The following is a 10,832-nucleotide window of genomic DNA, read 5'->3' as shown; positions in this document are numbered from 1 at the left end:
ATAAAATTTCTTGTTAGTATATTGATCATATTGGCGGTAAAGTTTATGATGAGTTTTTATCAAAAGTGTTTGGTTTTTCAACTTCTAAAAGCATGATCCATCATAAGAGTACGAAATAGGAAAAAAAAAACATTTACTAGATGGAGGAATTAGACATTTCCTATTCATAAGACTTGGTTTGAATAAAACCAGTTGGAAAAATGTTTTCTTAGAGTTGTTTCTGTTTATAGTACGTGTAAATAGTAAAAAATAATGTACATTATATAACTATTTTGAGAAAAATGGCAATAAAAAAAGTTAATAAATAATATATAACCAACGAGTAGGTAATTAGTAATAGGATCATGCTGTATGGTGTAAAAGGAGTAATTTTTTCTGATGTAGATATGTTATAATTAAAATATAAAAACAGTACACACTTGAACTGGAAACGACGAAATAAAATAATTAAAATGTAAAAATAAATATTGCAGCATTAATTTACTCTCGAGCACGAAATAATTAAACTTACTTTAAAAAATACGAAAGGTTTTAATAACTCTTTGAAATTAAGACTTAGCATACGAGATTAAAAATATCATCATAATCATCATGATTATAAGGTCGTCAGTCCTAAGACTAGTTGGACACGCACCTTCACTCTTTTCTATCTTGTGCATTTCCCTAAAGCTGAAGCAACCCATATCGTTAAGCAATTAAAAATGTTTAATTCTCGTAATAGTGTTTTTAATTTATTTATTAAACATATCGGTTTTGCGAAGTTTTAGTGTTAAAATTGATTATTATCAACATACATTGCATGGGGGGTCAGAGAATATGTCCACTTGATTGTTTTGGCTTTTTAGAAAAAAGTTAATTGAATATTTGGTGGGTGTTATTCGCTAATATTCATTATAAATTTACTAGAATTTACATTATTTTTCAGAAGTATATACCTACTTTGTAGATGATACATTTGAGATTCTGATCACTACTTTCTTTACGCATATAAATTATTTATCTGCAGAGTTATATATAAATTTAAAAAGATGGAAAAGTATTGGAGCGTAACAAAATCGTCTTTGGTAATTGCTAGTTGACTTTCTTCTAACTTCTTGTAAGAATGTAAGTAGGTAATATAATGATAGCCTCGTTTTTCCGAAACCTCATCCCGTTTAATTGCCTTGTAAAATTCGATTAATTGCTAAAAATGCTGGCACACTAATGCTAAGCAATTAGTTTAATTTAATATGAGTGTCAAATGATTACATTTAGCATAAGAGTAAACCGATGTGGTGTCTTTAAGGTAATCTATATAAGATAACAGAACACAATCAATCGTTAAATTCATAAATCACTTATAGAGTTAATTTCAATGCAAAAATGTAAGTAATGATTTTAAAGGAGAAATTAATCTTGTTTAGTTTTTTTCAAGGATCAATAATGAGGCAAAAGCCTACAGAAAGCTTTATTCCGTCAATTGACACCTATGATTTGTCTGTGGCACAAGACCTCATTAGGGTAGGTGGTTAAACAGTATGGTAAAGATTATGGAAAATATAGTAAACCTTTTACCATTTTATTGGAGTTTGAAGAAAAGCAAGAATTAATTTACTTTCAAGAATGATCACCAAAACAATTAATTGGAAACCTTTTTACAAAATATCTAATAAGTAGGTAATGTGATATATTGAAACTGTTGGAGAATAGTCAGATACAAGAGAATTAGAAAGTTTCTGGAGTTGAGAAACATCGTTAGAATAACAGTTTCACATTGAAATTTCGTTCTCTCTATTGAAACCATTTTAGGTTTCAGTTCAATACCTTATATTGCTCTTCGAGTATCTATTGTCTTTTACCAATTATTATTATCCTAATCTTTCGCTTGCGATACGTTTAGAGTTTTAATGTAAAACGTTTAATTTTACATTTGGATTCATTGTAGAAGTAGTCCAACATTTAACGAAACATAATACATTAAATATGTAACATTGGAAACATTTATTTAAAAACTATATAGATAAATGGCTTGCAGTTTACTGGTCAACATATTAATTCTCTTGGTTGGCAATTAAAAAATATTACGTGGGATCGGCATTTTAATCTTTTAGTATACAGTATTTAAATTATACTGATCATTCCATTTGTTGTAGATTATACTAGAAATTGCTATAGCTAGTTGAAGGAAAATAAATGTTTTATTTACCATCAATTGTCTTTATTTCCCAAAAGAAAACTGGAGAAATTTACCGGTTTCAATTTTTTATCTAATTATCTTATAAATNTACGTTATACCAACCCAATAAGAAATTACCTTTCGTACGAACTTCTAAGCTGTAAAATAAACCAATAGAATTAGATCAATTAAAATGGTTGTACCTGTACAATGCCTTTTTTACCGCGGTTGGGATTAGAAAGTACATTGAAAATGTAAAAAGGAAGATAAATGCGAAGAGGAATATATTTTTCTAGGGTAAAATCATTGACTTCACCCCCTGGAGATGGCTATCCGTTAAAAGTATTAGTATAAGGGAAGGCATGTCGTTCAAGGAATTGCTGGAGGAATTTTTTTAGCTAAATAGGAATGTGAAAATGAAAAGTTAAACAGTAGAACTAAATGTGTAGTAGTTAATTTATTATTGTTATCTGTTCATTGTGTTAATATTCTTAACAAACCTTGTTGTGGTTGGTTGTACTTTTCCCTTGAAATCACAACCACTGTAGTTTTTTCCATTAACAGTGTGAGTCACGAAAGATCACATACGTGCTTATGTCCAAACATGAAAATGTTAATAATAGTAACGAATGCCGTGCGTTTCAAATTTTACCGCCAACCCGCAACGCAAAGATTTCCACTTCGATTGTGCGACGAATTTTAGAAAATTTGGAGGATTCGTTTTTCGCAATAACACCACGACAAAAATTTACGTTCGTTTAGTTTTTAAACAAGGCAAATTCACCGATATACGTTGCTTTACGACTGTATAAAGAACGATAAAGCAGATGGAAGGAACACTATCTAGACTTGTTCGACGATATACACGAAACATACAATAACCAGCTTCTAGTTGCGCGCATGGCCGAGCTGAATTTCTGTTGATGACGTACTTTGTGCCAAGGAATCCGGTATAAAGATGTGTACGTTATAAGCAAAACAACTGCAAGGCAACATATTTATTCAAAGAACGTGCAGTAATTTTAATATCATTCAATACCAGGGCAATTATCAAATCATTACATTTGTATTAATATATGTCTATACAAATACTATGTCATGATTTTGAACTATTTCAATCACTTTATTCATTCTTAAGTAGGTAATAATTCTTTTAGAATAACCTCCTACCCGAAATAGTGTTCAAGAGTTTTCTTTTTTAATAAATTTATGAAACAGTGCAACGTTTTTATCATTTTTTGAAGAATTATATCGCAAAATCCGTTTCTAATCATATCAGTGCGCTTTAAGCGATCCCCAAATAAGATTTTCAAAGATAAGCCAAATGATTAATCAATTAATTCTCCGAAAAGATATTGATATTAAAAGAAAGGTACAAAGAAAATTCATAACTTTGTTTTTTTACAGTTTCCACTTAACAAGAACAGAACAACTGAATATGCAAAATGTAATACTGTATAAACCCTCTACAAAAATAAACGAGAACGGACTGCTATCGAAACTTTCCGTCACGTAGAGGGTGGAGTACAAAACCAATTACAAAATTTTGCAAAAAGGAATGAACTACTATTACAGAGAGTTGGTCAGTCACTGTATAGGATGAAAGGAAAACCAACCAAGCACAAGTGAAGTTAGCGTTATAAAGAATATTCGAAATAAAAAGTTTAGCCATAGACAACAAAAACTGTCAATACTCATTTTGTTCATTTGAAATTTTAAATACAAAAGCAAAAAGTCCATTACAGAAAAGGAAAAAAACTAGCTACTACAGTGAATTGGTGAACGATAACTAACCCAAACATGCAAATGATACATGTTAAAACACCACAAGCATTTAAACTGTTACCTACTTTTTTCAATCTGCCTAAATAACACTTACAATCCAACTTAATTTTTTCCTTTGATGAACTGAAGTCATTGGATGAACAATCAGCTGAAATAATCTATAATTTTCAAATTCTGTTCTACCTTCCTACTACAGTTGCAAATTAACTACATCAACTTTTTAGTCGTTATGTAGGTAGCTTTTTTTATCGTCATGTAAACAAAAATAATTTTCGATAAGCACATTCGTAGGTATAAAACAGGGTTTTTTTATTTTTCAGAGTAAGAATTCATAATAAGGGATTTGCAACTACTTTATTGGAACTTTCGGCACATTGTATTTAGCAATTAAAGACAATGGCATATATATAAAATTTACCGCTTAATCTTTTGATAAGCTCTATATTTATACATGAAACATATATGTATGCATTACGTATTATCAGTAGCCGTTCAAACATTTATTATCCAAACGATTAGATTCGGAATTTACACATTAAAACTAAGGAATAAATTTACGACAATTGTAAAATTATCTGCAATATTTTGTTAATTTGTAAAAAGTTATCTTGCTTGATATGTTTATTTCAGTTTTTTTCTTCTTCAGCTTTTAATTTGTTATCTTAATTTTACTGCGTTGTTTGCTGTGCATTATAAAACGGTCAAACCCAAACTAATTAAACTAATTAATTGCTTAATTATATTGCGAATGTATTGTCTGACAACATGAGTTATCACTTCGTACATACAAACACAAAATTTTCTTTACTTTCTAAACATTCTCGTGGTCAACCAATTTAAAAAGTTGGTTTTATATCCTTTTTTTCTGTAAAACACTAAAACCGATTTTATTCATATTATGAAGAAAAAGGTTCTAGACGGTCTGGTTAGCCCATATTGAAAATGGTGCTCGAACTTTATAAATACATGNCAGGGGCGGCGATTGCCCTTTATTCAGATATAAAAATTCGGTATTTTAATGCTTGCTAAATAAAACTCATCCAAATTCAACTTTAAAAACTTCGCGCACTAAAATCTAAAATACTCTCGAAATTATTTTTCAATAGTTTATATACATATATATTAACAACTGTCTTAATATTAGAAGAAAATGTGTAATCATGTACGAGGTCATAAATGAAACAAACAACAACTGTTTATGTTATAAACGGGATAAACATTATACTCAAGCTTTAATTGTAAGAGGAGCATTTTTCTGAAATTTAAATTTTCATTTGTTAAATCAGAAGATACAAGGCATTTTAGGGCTTTTAAAACTGAGCCATGTCTAAATGCAAAATTTTTTATAATGAGCGTAGGCAGTTTTCGGTGGTTAAAACATTTTCAATAACGAACTATAAGTTGTTTTTGATTATTTAGGGAAATATATACTCAAATGAGAAATGTTATTGTTGTTCTAATTTCCGCAGGATTAATGTACCTACCTATATTAATTCTTTAATTCTATTATACATTCCCTGAAGAACCACCACTGGTTAAAGTATTGAGAGCAACCCCTCTCTAAGTGTTCCCTTACAAAATATAGTGTAGGGGAAACCGTCACCATGGTAACCGTCCTAAAGCTCTGGATGTTATCCTTACCGCGCTCTATGAGAGCTTTCGTAAAATATAATGTTAGAAAGGAATACAGCAATCTATACTTTCTGTATTCAAACAGAATGTTTAAAAAATCTATTTACTAACCCTAACAAAAATAAAAGATGGTTTTCAGATGCATTTTGCAATTATCCTTAAAAAGTTAAATATGTAAACGCCTTTCAGTAGCAAAAAAGTTTGTGTCAGAAGTGGGATTCGAACCCACGCCCTCAGAGAGGACCAGAACGCCCAAAGCCCGTATTTAACGAGCAAGGTGTACCTTGAGTCTGGCGCCTTAGACCGCTCGGCCATCCTGACAACTTGTAGAGATAGTCTCTAAATTATTGTTATAATGTAATATTCGACATTNCTTTTATATTTTTTAAAAATTATTATCTAATGCTTAAAATTGCATGTTTTCTCATAAAAGTTGTATAATTGAATATGAAGTATTACTGAAATTATTATAACTAGTCGGAAGTGCATACTAGATATACGAATGACAATCTGAATTTAATAAATGTGCAATAAATTAGTCGCAAAGGTTCATAGCAGAATTAATGTGCAATAATTTGTGTAATTAATTCTTACGTTAAACAGATAATAGAGTTTTCAAGGAGTTATAAGCGTTGCTCCCTGGTATATGTAATGAATAAATTGTGTGATAAATCAAAAATGGGGTGACAACTAATGTACGGTAAGAAACTGTAAAAGTAATTGCACCATTACACTAATGGTCATCGCCAAATATTTGCTGATCCTGAACAAATAGAAAATAAACCGGCTTAAGCTAATCAAAATTTCTTCTCAGAAGTTCAATTATTTTAGATATCTATAGGTACTCTAGTCAAATTTTGATACGAAACAGCTATACTGAAATCAGATAGGCTTGGAACTTATAAAATTATGAACTTTACAGATTTATTTTTAGGAGGTATACGATATTAATAACTTCCCTTAATATGCAAGATTTCGTATGACAGGGGTAGTACCTTTACCATCTTAGCGCCCCTCCCTAGCAAAGAGCTTGATTAAATAGATGGAGATATTGTTTTTTCCTTACAAAATTAATAAAAAATCACCAATGATTTAATTCTACGGTCAAAGGAAAAGAACTAAAAAAAAAAATTAATTGAAAATAACTCACGAGTAAACTAAATCCTTGTTTTGAAGGAAAAGCCTTAATAATGCTTTCCATTTACTCTCATTTAATTAATTAGCTGCAATTGTGATAAGGAGTGTTACAAACATGTAGTACAAAATTTTTTGTAGTTTACTTATTTTAACCCTTATTGACTCTTTGTAATAATTTATGTGTTCCTGTAGGAATTAAATGATTTAGTAAAATAAGAAATTATAATGGCATGGTACAAACATTAGATAAGAGTAAGTAGCTAATGAATAATTGAAGAAGAATAGAAAAAACCGTTTAACCACTGAGAAGAATGTATATATACAGTTAAACTTTAATAATAGTAAAAACTAATATACTTTATTTATGATGAAAAATGCAAATGTGTTACTCAGTATCTTATTCATTGTAGTTAATGGAAAAACGTAATATTCTTTATTCAATTAATATATATATTATAAACCATTTTTCGAGAATAGTGGACTGGGGGTACGTACGGGTCCCAAATCCCCACGAGTGAAACTTTATTTCGATATGATTAACTTTAGACACATAGACAATTTACCATTAAATGATTTGGATTTGTGTTAAATTTCTTAAGAACTAATTTTATCAAAGTAGTATATAAATTTCTTGTTTTTTCGTATTTTAATTACGCACACAATTAGAGGCCGCACAACGTTCATTATAAAATTTGATACATAGAAAAACCTGTTCCAATCAAGTATTGTTTGTGATATATTCTTGCTTGATTAATAAAATTGTAGTTATTAATAAATTCATTGACGCATAACAATAAAAACATTGTGAAAACCACTTACGATATACCTCTGCATATTATGCCTACCTAAGTCCATTGTTAATATCTAAGTTATAGGAGTACTGGAAAACTTTTATAGTAGTGTACATAGATTGTTACTACTACTAAGCACAAGTAATTGTTTTCAATATGTTTACATTCAATTAACAATATGTGCACACATAATTCCGCTTTAATTCATGTCAAAAAAGTAAAGTACGATAAGATAATAGATACCTATGCTGTTAACCCCTATGTGGTAAAAGTAATTCAAATAAAAAAAATACTCCCAAATACCAGGTAACCTCGCATTTTTTTGACAAATAATATAGCAATATGTTTTTATAATGCAAAAGTGTGATCTATCAATGGTTTAAGATGTAATATTTCCTTTTCCAAAGTGAAAAACTAATTCTTTTATTGAATGTGCTCCGACAAGGATTTATTTTCTTTATTTAATTAATTTCAAGGAGTTATAAGTTTTTTTATAATTCATAAACGGCTGGATTATTTACAACCCAAAATTTAAAAATCAGATTAGATAAAGGCCATTACCAATTAGGCTAAAACTTCCTGGTCAAATTAATGTTGACGATAATTATCCCATATTGCCTTTCTTCCTAAAATTTCACAAGTGCTAAAAGCTTTTCTACATACATACATTTTGCTTATGATAACATAAAGTCAATTTACATTTGTAGGACGGGGTGGATAATGTTGTTTCAGGAGTTTTTTTGAAAACAAATTAAGCAATGTACAACTTACTTTTTCGAATAAATGGGGAAGAAGAAAAGCCACAGTGGCAAAGACACGCTGTCGATTGCGACTTGGAGACGACTGAGCAAAAGCTGTTGTCGGCATGCTACATATCTGATAGTGATTACCGATCCTGCAGAGCTTTGCGCAAAAGCACTGGACACCTGCTAGAGTTCAAACAAAAGCTTTGTCTACGAACCTGTCACGTCATTCTTTAATTTTATAAATGTTCCATATATGCACAAACACAACGTACACACACCTACATACATAGACAATAGGCATACATGCACATACCCTCAGGACGGTACTTAGTTAATAGGACCCGGAAATTAACCGATTTTCTTTGTTAGGAAAGCGCCCGGCTCATCTGTGGAGCGAATTCTTGAACCGAAATAATTTATCAGTCAATAATTGATACATCGCTGCCATCAAATAAAAGATACATCATAAAATTTCTTGTTAGTATATTGATCATATTGGCGGTAAAGTTTATGATGAGTTTTTATCAAAAGTGTTTGGTTTTTCAACTTCTAAAAGCATGATCCATCATAAGAGTACGAAATAGGAAAAAAAAAACATTTACTAGATGGAGGAATTAGACATTTCCTATTCATAAGACTTGGTTTGAATAAAACCAGTTGGAAAAATGTTTTCTTAGAGTTGTTTCTGTTTATAGTACGTGTAAATAGTAAAAAATAATGTACATTATATAACTATTTTGAGAAAAATGGCAATAAAAAAAGTTAAAAAATAATATATAACCAACGAGTAGGTAATTAGTAATAGGATCATGCTGTATGGTGTAAAAGGAGTAATTTTTTCTGATGTAGATATGTTATAATTAAAATATAAAAACAGTACACACTTGAACTGGAAACGACGAAATAAAATAATTAAAATGTAAAAATAAATATTGCAGCATTAATTTACTCTCGAGCACGAAATAATTAAACTTACTTTAAAAAATACGAAAGGTTTTAATAACTCTTTGAAATTAAGACTTAGCATACGAGATTAAAAATATCATCATAATCATCATGATTATAAGGTCGTCAGTCCTAAGACTAGTTGGACACGCACCTTCACTCTTTTCTATCTTGTGCATTTCCCTAAAGCTGAAGCAACCCATATCGTTAAGCAATTAAAAATGTTTAATTCTCGTAATAGTGTTTTTAATTTATTTATTAAACATATCGGTTTTGCGAAGTTTTAGTGTTAAAATTGATTATTATCAACATACATTGCATGGGGGGTCAGAGAATATGTCCACTTGATTGTTTTGGCTTTTTAGAAAAAAGTTAATTGAATATTTGGTGGGTGTTATTCGCTAATATTCATTATAAATTTACTAGAATTTACATTATTTTTCAGAAGTATATACCTACTTTGTAGATGATACATTTGAGATTCTGATCACTACTTTCTTTACGCATATAAATTATTTATCTGCAGAGTTATATATAAATTTAAAAAGATGGAAAAGTATTGGAGCGTAACAAAATCGTCTTTGGTAATTGCTAGTTGACTTTCTTCTAACTTCTTGTAAGAATGTAAGTAGGTAATATAATGATAGCCTCGTTTTTCCGAAACCTCATCCCGTTTAATTGCCTTGTAAAATTCGATTAATTGCTAAAAATGCTGGCACACTAATGCTAAGCAATTAGTTTAATTTAATATGAGTGTCAAATGATTACATTTAGCATAAGAGTAAACCGATGTGGTGTCTTTAAGGTAATCTATATAAGATAACAGAACACAATCAATCGTTAAATTCATAAATCACTTATAGAGTTAATTTCAATGCAAAAATGTAAGTAATGATTTTAAAGGAGAAATTAATCTTGTTTAGTTTTTTTCAAGGATCAATAATGAGGCAAAAGCCTACAGAAAGCTTTATTCCGTCAATTGACACCTATGATTTGTCTGTGGCACAAGACCTCATTAGGGTAGGTGGTTAAACAGTATGGTAAAGATTATGGAAAATATAGTAAACCTTTTACCATTTTATTGGAGTTTGAAGAAAAGCAAGAATTAATTTACTTTCAAGAATGATCACCAAAACAATTAATTGGAAACCTTTTTACAAAATATCTAATAAGTAGGTAATGTGATATATTGAAACTGTTGGAGAATAGTCAGATACAAGAGAATTAGAAAGTTTCTGGAGTTGAGAAACATCGTTAGAATAACAGTTTCACATTGAAATTTCGTTCTCTCTATTGAAACCATTTTAGGTTTCAGTTCAATACCTTATATTGCTCTTCGAGTATCTATTGTCTTTTACCAATTATTATTATCCTAATCTTTCGCTTGCGATACGTTTAGAGTTTTAATGTAAAACGTTTAATTTTACATTTGGATTCATTGTAGAAGTAGTCCAACATTTAACGAAACATAATACATTAAATATGTAACATTGGAAACATTTATTTAAAAACTATATAGATAAATGGCTTGCAGTTTACTGGTCAACATATTAATTCTCTTGGTTGGCAATTAAAAAATATTACGTGGGATCGGCATTTTAATCTTTTAGTATACAGTATTTAAATTATACTGATCATTCC

At 29.7% G+C, this 10,832-nt stretch overlaps 1 protein-coding gene and 1 non-coding gene across 2 annotated transcripts in view; both read right to left on the bottom strand.

Moving 5' to 3' along the window:
• LOC108739706 overlaps positions 1 to 8,410 on the bottom strand; it is a 38,175-nt gene extending 29,765 nt beyond the window's left edge. The window contains exon 1 of the mRNA XM_025975956.1: positions 8,272 to 8,410. The gene's annotated coding sequence lies outside the window, so the exon portion shown is untranslated. The remainder of the gene's footprint in view (positions 1 to 8,271) is intronic.
• Trnal-caa lies at positions 5,777 to 5,893 on the bottom strand. Its single transcript has 2 exons — positions 5,856 to 5,893; positions 5,777 to 5,821 (listed from the first exon to the last, which is right to left on the bottom strand). It is a non-coding gene; the product is annotated as a tRNA-Leu (tRNA).
• Positions 8,411 to 10,832: the final 2,422 nt, after the last annotated feature.

The sequence above is a fragment of the Agrilus planipennis genome, unplaced genomic scaffold, assembly GCF_000699045.2.
Source record: "Agrilus planipennis isolate EAB-ADULT unplaced genomic scaffold, Apla_2.0 scaffold93, whole genome shotgun sequence".
NCBI classification, from domain to species: Eukaryota; Metazoa; Arthropoda; class Insecta; order Coleoptera; family Buprestidae; genus Agrilus; species Agrilus planipennis.
Note: the sequence above shows the minus strand (reverse complement) of the source record. Positions and strands in the feature narration are given on the sequence as shown.